Source organism: Nerophis ophidion, linkage group LG04, assembly GCF_033978795.1.
Source record: "Nerophis ophidion isolate RoL-2023_Sa linkage group LG04, RoL_Noph_v1.0, whole genome shotgun sequence".
Classification (NCBI taxonomy): Eukaryota; Metazoa; Chordata; class Actinopteri; order Syngnathiformes; family Syngnathidae; genus Nerophis; species Nerophis ophidion.
Window position 1 is genome coordinate 38320974 of NC_084614.1, and position 14743 is coordinate 38335716.

A 14743-nucleotide genomic window follows, 5' to 3' on the forward strand; every position below is an offset into this window, starting at 1 on the left:
CACGTTCGTCCGGTAGGAGGAAGACCCAGGACAGGGTGGGGAAACTATCTCTCCCGTCTGGCCTGGGAACGCCTCGGGATCCCCCGGGAAGAGCTGGACGAAGTGGCTGGGGACAGGGAAGTCTGGGCTTCCCTGCTTAGGCTGTTGCCCCCGCAACCCGACCTAGGATAAGTGGAAGAAGATGGATGGATGGAAATGATGACTATATGTTATTTATATTATATTAACTACAATCTAACATGATCATTATTGTTCTCACAATAATTACAACACATGATTATTATTATTAAAACATCAGTATAGATATCAGTTAATTTAATTGTAATTAAATAAGCAAAATATTGATATTTCCTTATGATACCAGTACTCATCGATATTTTTATCAATACTATATGCAATTGGTGTAAGTAAAGATGTGAAAAAAACAAGTTTATATTACCATTTTAATTAGCAGAAGAGGTTGTACACCACAAACATTATGTAACATCTCACAGCAGGAAAGTCTTTTGTCAACAGCTGCTTTTAAGTCTTTAACAAGTCAATTAAGTTTGCAGTGCAATGTGCAAGGCAGTTGTTATGTCATCATCATCTTGTAAAGACCACACAGGTCCATCACTGTGTTTTTAATTAATTACAACTACACTCGGCTAGAAGTCATATTTACAGTGTGTATGGAATTTATGTGCATAGCAAAAACTTTGTACATATAATATAAAATGTATAATATGAATCAATACAGTCAATGTCCATGTTAGGCGGGTGTGCATGTAAGAAAGGTTTGTTCCGATGCCACGCATACGTGGCGCGATGGAGTGACGTCAAGTAGCGACTATGAACTTTTCAGTAGACGCTATCTTGCTTCAGATTTACGCGGTGCCGAATGTAAAAGTTCAATCATTTCTCACATTTGGATCACTTTTCTAACTTTTAACACACTTTTCTTACATTTAGCTCATAATTAAATGTTTACTCCAAATATTATATCTTAATGTTATATTTCAACCTAAATGTTAAATCTAAATTTGAAATGTTAACTCTAAATCCAAATATATCTTAAACGTAATTTAAAAAAATATATAAATAATAAATTTAATAGAAATATTAAAAGGGAACTGCAATTTTTGGGGGGGAATTTTGCCTCCTTTGATTCTTGAGAGACAAAAAGACAAAAGTTTTAGTTTTTTTGCTATCATGTAAAAATCGTCTCGTTCTAGGTGGCTAGCAATACAGCCTATGGGAACAATATTTTCTACCTCTAAATCACTTTAAAAATGCATTTAAAAACCGTCACCAATACTTAATTTACGTTCCGTAACCTGTATAATAACCAAACTGTAGCAACATTGTTTTTGTAAGCGAAAACACAGAGGAATTATTTTTCTATCATAGTAACACATCGGTGTGCTTCAGTATTAGCCATACAAGCTAACTTTGGCAAGAGATAGGCCACCTTGTAGCGCAACACGAAACGCGTTTGTAATGCACCACACTGCAATAGGACACCAATCTGTACTAACTGAAAAACTTGAACAATCATATTACAGTACCTGTAAAGTTTGCACTCAGCCCGCCAGACAGCGTATGCTATCTGTCATGATACACGCACGACGTGCTGCATGTGTCATGATAAACATAATGTGTGACTCACTCGATGGAAAGTTGTCCGTTTGGTCGAGCTGGCCGGGGACGTTTTTTCTTGTTTATTAGTGGTAAGCAAGCCATTTATGCCAACATAGTTTGTCTCCAAATTCCACATTAGCTGCTATTAGGGGCTTTCACCTCACTCTATCGGCTTCCGTCTGCTCCAACGTTTCACCCTGTTTTTCGTGCTCGCTTCTCGAAGTATATATATATCGTCCGTATATTTAGCTTAAAAAAATCTAGGGTTGTCCAAAAACAGTCGTCTTTGTTGTTTGTTACAAAGTCTGCCATGGTTAGAACACACAGTGTTAGGAACTCGAAAGGCTGCAGTTGTAGTGACCCTATCATTTGTCCAGAGATTTAACAGTCCTCCTAGACCAGGGGTCGGGAACCTTTTTGGCTGACAGAGCCAAAAAGCCAAATATTTTAAAATGTATTTCCGTAAGAGCCATATAATATTTTTTTTTAACACTGAACACAACTAAACGCGTCCATTTTTAAGTAAGACCAACATTTCTAGAGTAGAATAGGTTTCTTATTCTTTGTAATAACATTGCTATTCTGAAGCTAACTGTGGAGGGGGCGTGGCCTGTGGGCCTGCAGCGAACTGGGGTGTGCCAGGACCGGCTTCGAAATCAGCGGGAGCTGCGTAGATGGCCCACCTGAGCCTTGTTATCTAATCACCTGTCGCTCTGTTATAACCAGCAGCCAGGGGGAGAGACGGGGTTGGGGCTGGAGCCAGAGCGCGAGTGAGAACGAAAGAGAAAAATACAATTGCTGGAAAGCAACTGAGAGACTTATTGAAAAATAAAACAATAGTGTAACCCTGAAACGGGCTCTCATGTCGGTGCTTTGTGGTCTGAAGACCCCCAGGAGGACAAGCCCCACACTAACCTTTGATAAATAAATAACTTATTAACACAACTTCTTGAACAGGTGCGGTAGTAAACGGATGGATGGACTAAAAATGCATGAGAATATTTTATGGTTTGAACATTATTTTTAACACTTATTACAAGTGGAATTATTCATTACTTATCATGTTAAGCAATGTCAGCTCAGATTTATCCGAGAGCCAGATGCAGTCATCAAAAGAGCCACATCTGGCTAGCGAGCCATAGGTTTCCTACCCCTGTCCTAGACCAACCCAAATTAGGAACCGGTATTAAAAAATACCAGTACTCGGTTTACATCTTTATGCATGACCAACCCAAATAATCAGAAGAAGTCTGGAGCAAATGTCATGAACATTTTTTTTCAAGCGCCAAAAAGTCATAATCCAAAATGTATAAAATAGGACTTTGTTTGCGGCGTAATAAAACTGAGCCGAGGGCTCAGTGTGTGGAGTGTGGGCCCATACTAACGCCGCACTGAATCCTTCCAAACTTTAAGTGGCATATTGAAACAAAGCATCCAATGCTCATGGGAAAGCTGGTGGATTACTTCAAACGTCCATGTAGCTCTGGTTCTGCATGTTGTTGAATGTGCTGCTTTATGTGTTAAATAATTAATAATCAGGCAGCACAGTAGAACAGGGGATAGTGCGTTTAACTCACAATAAGAAGGTCGTTGGTTCGATCCCCGAGCTCGGGGTCTTTCTATTTGGAGTTTGCATGTTCTCCCCGTGACTGCTTGGGTTCCCTCCGGGTACTCCTGCTTCTTCCCACCTCCAAAGACATGCACCTGGGGATAGGTTGATTGGCAACACTAAATTGGCCCTAGTGTGTGAATGTGAGTGTAAATGTTGTCTGTCTAGCTGTGTTGGCCCTGTGATGAGGGGGTGACTTGTCCAGGATGTAACCCGCCTTCCGAACGCAGCTGGGATAGGCCCCAGCACCCCTTGTGACCCCAAGGGGATAAGCGGTAGAAAATAGATGGATAGATAAATAATAATATTTGTCATGGCTATCTATTGTTTGACAAGGTTTAGACTTGTTCAACTGAAGCTTGGTTAGATATAATTATTGAATCAAGAGTAAGAAAACTAATTCAGTGTTAAAATCTGAGTGGCCCCCTGTACTAAAAAAGTTGGGCACTGAGGTTAAAAAGTTTAAGAACCCTTGCTCCATTTATTTATACATGTATTGTTTTTGTCATTTTTATCTGTAATATACATATTTATTCCTTATAGAATTGTTCTGTTTTTACTTCTGCACTCATTTATTCAGATTTTTTTTGGTCAGTTGTTTTACTCCTTTATTTATTCTTTTTAGTACTGAATAAGCTATCGGTATATTAATTCTACAACTACACATCTTTTTAATCTTCTTTTCCTTTTCGAATATAACATTGCAGCAGAGTAATATTTTAAAAACAGGAAGTGAACAGACAATTGATTGATTGATTGATTGATTGATTGATTGATTGATTGATTGATTGATTGATTGATTGATTGATTGATTGAAACTTTTATTAGTAGAGTGTACAGTACAGCACATATTCCGTACAATTGACCACTAAATGGTAACACCTGAATACATTTTTAAACTTGTTTAAGTCGGGGACCACGTAAATCAATTCATGGTAAAAATGCTTGTAGCTCGTTTTCTGTATATTCATGCTCAAAAAGAAAAAGGTTATGGATCTTAATGTGTCCCAAAAGAATAATGATTTGGTAAGTGTGGATCCAGCAAATGCATTTGACACAATTAATCATAATATCTTAAGTAATAAATTAGAACAATATGGAATTAGAGGGCTAGTCCTGAACTGGATAGGATGTTACTTAACCAGCTGGAAGCAATTTGTGAAAATAGGTGAAAACATGTCAACATTATTGTTTTTATACACAACAGATTTATGTGTACATGACACAACAACAGCTTTTTGTTCTGCGTAAAACACACAGAAACTAATACGAATAATAACCGAAGACATTAACAAATTAAAACGATGGTTAGAGAATAAAAGACTATCTTTGAATCTCAGTAAAACTAAAATAATTTTATTCTGTCACAGCAGAAAAGAAAGTCAGACACAAATAAAAATAAATGGACTAGAAATTAATTTTATCTTATTTTTTATTTTTTTTATTTGTGTCTGACTTTCTATGGACTAGAAATTGGGGCTTCACGGTGGCAGAGGGGTTAGTGCGTCTGCCTCACAATACGAAGTCACTGCAGTCCTGGGTTCAAATCCAGGCTCGGGATCTTTCTGTGTGGAGTTTGCATGTTCTCCCCGTGAATGTGTGGGTTCCCTCCGGGTACTCCGGCTTCCTCCCACTTCCAAAGACATGCACCTGGGGATAGGTTGATTGGCAACACTAAATTGGCCCTAGTGTGTGAATGTGAGTGTGAATGTTGTCTGTCTATCTGTATTGGCCCTGCGATGAGGTGGCGACTTGTCCAGGGTGTACCCTGCCTTTCGCCCGATTGTAGCTGAGATAGGCGCCAGCGCCCCCCGTTACCCAGAAAGGGAATAAGCGGTAGAAAATGGATGGATGGATGGACTAGAAATTGAAAGAGCAACACAAATCAAATTTTTAGGTGTAACAATAAATGAGAAAATTTACTAGAAATCTCATTCAAAAAAATACACAACACAAGGCCAAAAAACAAAAATCACTTTATATTCTCCACTGCTTGCTAGTGTTACCATATCTTAGTTTTTGTGTAGAAATATGGGGAAATAACTCCAAAAGTACACTACATTAACAAATTATGTTACAAAAATATCAGTTAAAATAATATGTAATGTTGCATATAGAGAACATACAAGCCCTTTGTTTTTATTAAATATAAATTATTGAAATTCAACAATTTAGTGAATTTGCAAACAGCTAAAGTTATGCCAACTATCACCTGCTACCCAAGTATGTACAAAAGAGGAGAAATTTAACTAAGAGGAAAATCTAATTTAAAACATTTCTATGCACGTCCAACACCCTTTAGTATATCAGTATGTGGAACTAAATCATTGAATGGATAAAGCAATGAATTCCAAGAAAGAGGAACAATGATAATTATTGGAAATAAAATATGATTCATCTCTTTATGTGAATTGTAACTGAGAAAACATTGATATCACTGTGTTACAAATTGAAAACGGGAAGTAAACACATGTGTAAAACACTGCTATGAAGTGGAAAAGTGGTGGGGATTAAATGAACCCCGGTTCTTTCCACTCCTTTTCAAGCATGCTTTAAATATAAATGGAAAACGTGATGTATATTGTTCAAACTGCTATCATGTTCAAAATAGACTTCAACCAACCAACAGAAGTAGTCATTTTTGTCTCTATGGGGATAAGTACCATTATCAAACAGAGTTTGTAATCAATACAGAGGTCGATGGCGAGCCATAAGAGTACACGGAGGACTGGCTTGATGCGATTACATTTTGGCACCCTCATTCATCATCAGGATCCTGGCAACACTATTTTTGAGTATATGCTATTTGAGTTGGAGTATTTGAAAGCTTCTGCCAAGGATCCCTACTATGGTAATGGGAATAGGAATCAATATAACTCACCGATGTTCGTGAGATGAAGGAATGCACATTTACTTATGTAGGTGGTGGACATGTCTATCGAAAGACAGGTGGTGGTCAAACTAGATGGTGTGGCCAGCACAAAACATCGTTAATGGGGTGGTTGGAACAGAGCCGATGTGGGAAACCAATTATGAGGGCTTCAGTTTTGGTGTTGTCTAGCTGGAGAAAGTTGAACCTCAAATTTGTAACCAAGGAAGAGATAGTAATGGTGTAGCAAGAAAAATACAGTAAATGCAGTTAATGGGGGAGGAATACATCTGATATATGGTGCCAATTATATTGGCTTCAGTCTTGGAGCTGTTTGAGAAAATTCTCAAATGTCCACAACTATATCATGATTCCAACTTCACACAGAGCTGAGTGTCAGCTCAGCACTGCAATAGAATGAGACTGACCCTTGTGAAACCCCACAGATGACTGTGTGGGGCTGTGATTTAGTGTCCCCCAGGGCTAGGTATTTAGCTCTATCTGTGACAAAAGACCCAAACACCCCCAGAGCAATGCAAAGAAATATGTGTGCTGGAGGCCTGGAGAATTTTGTGGTCGACTTTCCCAACTTGAATCTACGGTTGTCTTTCTTCAATCGTCACTAAGATTACTAACCAAAAGTCAAAGGGCTAAGATGTCCCGACAGCTCATTAAAAGATTGAAAACATTAGGGTCGTCAAATTATTGGGTGTTACCAATAATCAGTCATATTGAGTTCCATTTTTAATTTCATTTATCAAATTTTTCATCTTTAATATTAATGCCTCGGTATGCCCTTTTCTTGTGCTTGATGAGCGCAACATCACTTTCATGCAGCATACATGAAGAATAAGGGACAAGCGGTCGAAAGTGGATGGACGGATGGACTTGTAACTTTTTAAGGTCAAGGCAAGTGTTGCCTTAAAGGAGGGCTCATATTTTAGGACACCAAAGCAAGTTGGAAGGGCCCCAAGGCAAACATTTTCTTTTGAGGCAGTGGCTCCGAAGCGCATTTATCTAAATAAAATGGGGAAAGTATCCCCTTATGCTGGCCTACATGGCCATTCTAGAGGACATGTGCCTGACCTAAATTCACCAAACACCTGATGTCTTTCCACACCCTAATATAACTGCTGTATCCCTCACAAAATCTCAGAACAACTTGGCTGTTCTGGTTGTTGGTTAACCTTCGACACACACTTCCAAAACGGCTGCGCCCATGTTGTTTATACCGATTAACGTTGATCATGCGATGTCAAACAGTTGAAAATGTAAGAAAAAAAGTTCTGGCGAGGTGTTTGTATCAATTCATTCGATGAAACAAGTACATAACAATTGTCCATTATAGGGATGTCACGGTATAAACATTTCTTATCACGGTTATTGTGACCAAGATTATCATACCAAAAAGTTCTATTTTGGTTTCATCTGACCACATGACATTCTCCCAATCCTCTGCTGTATAATCCATGTATCCATTTTGGTATAAACTCAACTCGTCGTGTTTGGAGGAAGAAGAATACTGAGTTGCATCCCAAGAACACCATACCTACTGTCAAGCATGGGGGTGGAAACATCAGGCCTTGGGGCTGTTTTTCTGCTAAGGGGACAGGACGATTGATCCGTGTTAAGGAAAGGATGAATGGGGCCATGTATCGTGAGATTTTGAGCCAAAACCTCCATCCATCAGTGAGAGCTTTGAATGGTTGACCAAAACCATATTTTCCACCATAATCTACAAATAAATTCCTTAAAATTCCTAACATGTGAATTCCTGGATTTTTTTCCCACATTCTGTCTCTCACAGTTGAAGTGTACCTGTGATGAAAATTACAGACCTCTGTCATCATTTTAAGTGGGAGAACTTGCACAATCGGTATCTGACTAAATACTTTTTTGCCCCACTGTATATATATATGTATATATATATATATATATATATATATATATATATATATATATATATATATATATATATCTATATATATATATATATATATATATATGTATATATTTCTATATGTATATATATATATATATATATATATATATATATATATATATATATATATATATATATATATATATATATATATATAATAAGGGGACAATCTCTTTAAAATAAAACAGCAAAATAGAAAGGTTCCTAAGGCTTCCAGCGGCACACACAATTAACTAATGAATGAAGCGCTCGTACACCGAGACATGTTTCTCACATTTTAGATCTTAAAGTCTGCAAATCTAAAATTTGGCTAAAAGAAATGTTCATAAATTGAGGTTTCACGGTATTTATAAACCGGTCTCTAAACTTGCTGGAATAGTAATGGTCAGTAAACAGATAAAATAATGTCTGTATAACATTTCTATTCCTACACTATCACCAATTTATAAGACTGGTGATAAACATCTATTTACAAATTATAGACCTGTTTCTTTACTTCCACAATTTTCTAAAATCATTGAAAAACTGTTCAATAACAGATTAGAGAGTTTCATAAATAAATATAGAATACTTGAAGACAACCAATATGGATACAGAGCTAATGTTTCAACTTCAATGGCTTTAATTGAAATCACAGAAGAAATTACCAATGCAATAGATAGTAAAAAATGTGCGGCAGCAGTGTTTATGGATCTAACTAAAGCATTTGACACAATTAATCACAATATTTTAATAAAAAAACTGGAACGATATGGCATCAGAGGGTTAGTCTTAAATTGGATAAGAAGTTATCTAACGAACAGGAAACAATACGTGAAGCTAGGCGAACATACTTCTACAATGCTAAATATTTCCTGTGGTGTACCTCAGGGATCAATACTAGGACCTAAATTATTCAATCTCTATATAAATGACATTTGTAAAGTTACAAGAGATTTAAAGTTAGTATCATTTGCGGATGATACAACAGCCTTTTGTTCAGGAGAGAACACACAGAAGATAACACAAATAATAACAGAAGAAATGAACAAATTAAAAAAATGGTTTGACAAAAACAGACTATCATTGAATCTCAGTAAAACTAAAATAATGCTATTTGGTAACAGTAGAAAAGAAAGTCAAACACAAATACAAATAGACGGAATAGAAATTGAAAGAGTAAATGAAACCAAATTTCTAGGTATAATGATTGATGATAAATTGAACTGGAAATCTCATGTAAAAAATATACAACATAAAGTTGCAAGAAATACATCAATAATGAATAAAGCCAAATATGTTCTAGACCAAAAATCACTTTATATTCTCTACTGCTCACTAGTGTTACATATCTGAGTTACTGTGTAGAAATATGGGGAAATAATTACAAAAGTACACTTCATTCACTAACAGTATTACAAAAAAGATCAGTTAGAATAATACATAATGTTGGATATAGAGAACATAAAACCCTTTATTTATTGAATCAAAGATACTGAAATTCCACGACATAGTGGAATTGCAAACAGCTAAGATTATACACAAAGCAAACTATAACCTGCTTCCCAAGAATATACAACAATTCTTCTCAACAAAAGAAGAGAAATATAATCTTAGAGAAAAATGTAATGTAAAACATTTGTATGCACGTACAACACTTAAAACCGATCAGTATATCAGTATGTGGAATTAAATTAAGGATAAATAAAAAAAGTGTGGGGAGAGTGTTTGACAGTATATGCAGTCATGATGTCATGATTAAAAAACACATTTCCCTATCCACATTTGTATTTAAACTAAGACAATAATACACAGGGTAATTAGTTATTGCTACACTGTGCACATGTCACCTATACAGTACAGTGTCTAAAATATGTGCATGATTTTGTTTACTCACAAATCACTACCCACCAACAAAATGGCGTTGAAAACGATGTACGTTTTTGTCGTCCCATGTTTGGCAGACAGCCACTGTCGTATGATTTTTTTTTTGTTCCAGATATGCCTTACACATTTTCATTGTGTTTTACATTGTAACATACTGGGTGGTATGACTCAGGTGGTAGAGAGCTCATCTCCTCCCGCCACAGCCATATTTTTTTTAATTTATTTTAAAAAACATTTCTAAGCATGGAAATTAAGTTATATATAGTCAGCTATTTAACACATTACACTCACAAACAAAAAATAGCAGCATTTCTCACTGAAAAAAAAATACTTTATTCATTTAGGGCAATTTATTTTTGAGCAGGAATATCAGAAAGACCCTTAGGGTTAAATATTGGTGGGTATTGTGGCCAAACAGCTCATTTTTTGTTGTATCTGACCACAGAACTTTCCTCCAGAAGGTCTTATCTTTGTCAATGTGGTATAAGATGAAACAAAAATTGAGCTGTTTGTCCATAATACCCAGGAATATGTTAGGAGGAGAAAAGGTGAGGCTTTTAAACCCAGGAACACCACACCTACCGTCAAGCATGGTGGTGGTAGTATTATGCTGTGGGCCTTTTTTGCTGCCAATGGAACTGGTGCTTTACAGATAGTAAATGAGACAATGAAAATGGAGGATTACCTCTAAATTCTTCAGGACAACCTAAAATCATCAGCCCAGAGTTTGGGTCTTGGGCGCAGTTGGGTGTTCCAACAAGACAATGACCACAAACAAACGAGAACCAAACTTCATGAATGTTTTTTGTAACCAACAACTATGTGTTCCAATCACTCTATCACAAAGAAATAAGATTTGGAGAAATTATTGGAAACTCAAGACAACTATGACATTATGTCCTTTACAAGTGTATGTAAACGTTTGATCACCACTGTAAAATAGAATAAAGTTCTAACTTATATGTCGGTATGGAAGTGCTAAAAACTGCCAGTGCAGTGGGTTGACACAATTCACCCACGGAACTTTAATTATTAGAGAGTTCCGGTCGGACGGTTTTTCACGGGACACATTTCCAGCGTTGTTGCACTAGTGAGCAACGGATGAGAAGATGCTGCTCCATTATCGATTGAAGTACAGTGTGAATGTCATTAAAACAGTTAGCTCCATCTTTTGACACTTCTTCCACTCCCGTCCTTGCACGCTACACAGCTACAACAAAGGTGACGCGGTGAAGACGCTGTCAAAGGGACGGCGTGGCGCAGTGGGAGAGTGGCCGTGCGCAACCCGAGGGTCACTGGTTCAAATCCCACCTAGAACCAACCTCGTCACGTCCGTTGTGTCCTGAGCAAGACATTTCACCCTTGCTCCTGATGGGTGCTGGTTGGCGCCTTGCATGGCAGCTCCCTCCATCAGTGTGTGAATTTGTGTGTGAATGGGTAAATGTGGAAGTAGTGTCAAAGCGCTTTGAGTACCTTGAAGGTAGAAAAGCGCTATACAAGTACAACCCATTTATTTATTTATTTATTTATTTAAAGGTGAGCCATGTAAATTAGACCACCCACAAAACGGCATCCTGAAGCGACAGTCAAAATGCAGCTTGAAGATGATCTGTAAAACATAATCTATGCAACGTCTTGACCAAAGAACCACCATTACATGTTATGTAGACCACAAGGAAGTGTTTTACATTTAGAAAAAAAAATCATATTATGACCCCTTTAATGCGCCTTATAATTCGGTGCGCCTTTTGTGTGAAAAAAGACCTCAGTGTGCCTTATGGTCCTGAAAATACGGTAATTTGCTTTGCAATGCCACGCAACCGCACGCGTGACTGTTAAATTATACAATCTATATATATGTACAGTATATTTTTAATTGTGACTATGTATTAAAACATAGAGCCTAAAATTAGCCCAAAAAACCTAAAATCTGAGTAGGGACCAATATTTACTATGACAATTTCTTACATATGTGTTGAACTCTTAGAACTGGAAATGCAAATATTAAATGCATAATCCAATAAATACTGTACAAATGTAGCAAACAACGTTCAATAAAATGAAATACAAGTGGTGTGCACAACAAATAATGTGTCCCATTGCAAAAAAAAAAAATTTGTCAATGTAGATGGTTATAGGATCCAAGAGCAGCCAAGTGTAAGATACAGGCCTGGGGCCTTTTCAAGGACATGATTTGCTTCTTCACATGAGGGCAGTGTTTATTAAACCCTCCTCCTATCCTCATCAACCATATGGCTGGTAATGCTGCTATTGGTTGATATCATCTTTCATTCCTTGCATTTACTTTTGGTTTGCATGTGGATCCATCCTTTCACCCTGCACCAAAAGTGCATCCAAAAGCAATATCACTTTTAGTAAAGGCTATTCCAAACTGTAATGTACAGTATTCACAGATTCTTAATGTTGAAAATTCACTACAGACTATATATTTTAATGGTGTTTTGTTTCATTCTTTCTTTTCCAAGCTGGATTTTGTCCGCTGAAAGTAAATACTAGTAAATACTGTAACAATAAAATTCTAAAATAATATTAAAATCACTATGTGGTATACTATGAGTATGATGTTTTAAGTGTGTACGTGTGCGTGGTTGTCATAAAAGTAAAATAACACATTATCGCATTAATCCTGTAAAAACACAGATTTATCCTGCAATTTCTTTTGACTGTACTTGCTCCTTTATCTTTACAGCGGCTCGTTACCTGAGAGGCTGAGCAGGTTGTTTAACAATCAGTGATCAGGTCAATGCATAAATCAATGATGAGTGAGGAGACTGACTGTGGGGCTCACTGGATGATTTTATTTCACAATACATCCTGATTAAACTTAGACAAACTTGATCCACAAGGGAAATTGTGCCACACAATAGCTCAGTTAAAAAGGATGGAAAGGGAAAGGATGGAAAGGATAATACAGGTATAAAATTTGTCAGACCGTGGACTTTGGGGTTTGGATTGTTTTCCCGGGGCAAAGGAAAGTTGGCACGAGCAAGACGTGAGTGAAAGTATAAATTTATTTGAAATACTATAACAAAAAAAAAGACAAACAAAAGGCACGGACAATGGCGGAGAGCAAACTTGACTAGAAAACAAAACTAGCACTATGGCATGACTATAGACAAAAAAACAAAACTCAACAACTGTGACATAAATAAAACAAAAAACTTACGAGGCATGAGCAGGAGGGAAACTATGGGCAGAGTGATTAGCAGGCATGGCATGACATGAAGAGAGTAGGGGGAAAGTCGCCAGGCTGACTTCCTGGCAATTTCCGGTTTAAATAATAGACATGATAATTGCAAACAAGTGTGAGACATGCGGACAGGGGCGTGACATAAGGTCAAGGTGAAAATTAATGAGTTGGCCTGGTAACAAAGAAAACAAGGAGGTGTAGGAACAGGAACTGAGTGTCCAAAAAACAAAACCGAACATGACCAAAACAAAACATGATCCCATAGACGTTACAAAAGTAGACTAAAAACGTACCATAGTAGCAATATAAAATATAACATATATGTAATATTTACATATTATATGTAATATCTACATACTGATGGTACTTTAGATAAAACTGTTACCAAGTTTTGAAAAAATGAATGCTGTGCATTTAAGTAAAACGTTTAAAATATTTCTCTGTATCACGCTCAGTATAGTTGCATTTGTGTCAAAACATCTGGGTCTTTTTTAAAGTTAATTTAATAAATGCACTTAATTTATTGTGATTATTCATATGAATTAAAATGATGATTTAAATAAAAATGTAATTGTTTGACAAGACTGGTTGTTATTTCTTTAAAACATGCTTAAATGACGTCAACATTGAACTAAGTGTGAGGATTTGACGACAAATGGGAGACTGATTTCACTTTTCTTTATAGGAACAAATTGATTTGTTAATGGTTATGCTAAATAACAAAAATACTTACAACGTAAATGTGGAGAGGCAGTTTGACAGCGAGGCCGGGCACACTGGAGCGTCTCACACAATGTGAGAGGATTATTTAATTGTTCCCAGCTGGGCGATCCACGCACCTGGTAATATTTGCGGGGTCGATTCCGGTGCGCACCGCTTCGCCGCTTGCTCTCCATCCGTACCTCCTTGCCGCCATCTTGGAACGGGCTCCGGTGTGCCCTGCCTCGCTGTCGGACTGCCGGCCACGCCTCCTCGCCGCCATTTTGCAGTGGGCTACAGTGTGCCCTGCCTCGCTGTCGGACTGCCGGCTCCGCCTCTCCACAGTAAACTAGTGACTATATGTCTTGTCTACAAATTGGCTGTGGGCGGGGGTATAATAGGGTCTGATCTCATATTGCTCACGGTGGCGGGACTGTTATGAACTCTCATCTTATTTTCTTAAATGTAGCATGCCCTCTGGTGTTCCAGTTACCATGGTAACATCCATCCATCCATTTCCTACCGCTTACCCTGCTGAAATGTTAGGCAACGTCGTAGGAGTATCGCGACTAAATCCTCAAACATATCCTGGATAAGCATCAATCCTGATCTGTAGTATAGGCCCCTGGTGTGACGTATTCAGTACAATACTTGCTACAAAAGGGAGAGGTAATTCTTGGGGTTCAACTTGTCTTCACTGCAAGGCGGGAAAGTTTCTTGACTACATCACTGATACTAGCGCCAAAGCCAGCAAATGTAGGGATTGTCTTTGGGCCTCTCAGTCTGTGTTTTCACACTGACCAGCAAAGCAGAAATAAGGTGCAATATATTAGGCTTTGGATTTGCAGTGTGAAACAGTCTGCAGTTTCAGTCCCTGAACATTTGTGCTGTGCTTTTAAAATAGACTTGCAGGGACAATAAGTCAAT

General features: G+C 37.5%; 1 protein-coding gene across 5 annotated transcripts in view; it reads left to right on the forward strand.

Annotated features, from left to right (window-relative positions):
• The window catches only part of ntm (neurotrimin), a 552734-nt gene that overhangs the window by 450937 nt on the left and 87054 nt on the right, over nt 1-14743 (forward strand). The window lies entirely within an intron of this gene.